Source organism: Palaemon carinicauda, chromosome 17 (genome assembly GCF_036898095.1).
Source record: "Palaemon carinicauda isolate YSFRI2023 chromosome 17, ASM3689809v2, whole genome shotgun sequence".
Classification (NCBI taxonomy): Eukaryota; Metazoa; Arthropoda; class Malacostraca; order Decapoda; family Palaemonidae; genus Palaemon; species Palaemon carinicauda.
The window spans coordinates 86455190-86456320 of NC_090741.1; positions in this window are offsets into that span (position 1 = coordinate 86455190).

Genomic DNA, 1131 nt, shown 5'->3' on the forward strand with positions numbered 1-1131 from the left:
TAGAGTTAAGACTTCGTAGGGGTCAAATGGCAAGAAAACGAAAACGATAAGAAAGGGGGGAGCCGTTCGTAAGGCATCTCTCCTCCCCGTTTCGTAAGCGTGCCCTGCGCCGCTCGCGGCGCCATCTGTATTCCTTTTTGCGTAGCTATACGACTCGGTGTTTTTCCTTGTGTTACTACCAAAATCTTGGATTTACTCTCTTATTATGCTTTCTCCAACTTCTTCTGCCTCGGATAAGTTGAGTACTATTTCTTTTATGTATAAATGTAGGCTCTTGTTTAAAATTAAAGTAATTAAAAGAGTTATCTTTGATACAAGAGCTGTTGCCTGCTGGAGGCGTCATGGACGCTGTCGCTCGCTAGAATAGGATTTATCTGTTAGCAGGAGCGACGTTCCCAGCCCCCTGCGCTTTAATAATTAGCTGCTTAGCTTAATTAGGAATTCTGTTATGATGCGATAGTAGTGCGCCTGGCGAAAGATTTGCCTAGGCTGACCAACACTAGTCTTCGTAGCCTAGTTGTTGGCCCTTGTACTTCCTGCATGATAATTAGTCTTCCAAGTGTGATTTTATATTGCTTGAAGCGTTAGGCAACGTTATACATATAAGCCCTTTTTCGAGTAATTTCCAAGATAGTATTGGAGTGAGTTTCGGTGATTTAGGTAATCGATTCTCTTAGTGCCTAGGCTAGGTTGTCTTAGGTCATTATAATATTATCTGTTTCCCCGTTTGCTCCCTTCTCTTCGGGGAAGGGGCAAACCCTTTCCCTCTGTTTAAGCCTTAGGCTTAACTCTAGTGGTTTGTTTGAATTAATTTTCAAATATAACTATGCTGGAGTAGTACTGTACCTTCCTGCTCCAACTGAATTGGTTCAGAGGGGGACAGTACAGCAGTGTATTAGTCTGAGTCCGTGTTGGTCTAGCGTGGGGCAGAGTCTCCCTTGCTGCCTGACACGGGCATAGGAGGTTTATCCTCCTTGGATCACCTTGTAGGGTTCCTGTAGTTGATCCCTTCGCTCGGTGACCCCTCAGACTTGTCCTCTTTGCCATTCCGGGTTCGGGATATGTTCCCTTTCCGGAAGAGCAATTCCTTCCTTGCCTTGGTTTTAGGGAGGCAGCCAGTAGTGCCGGCCT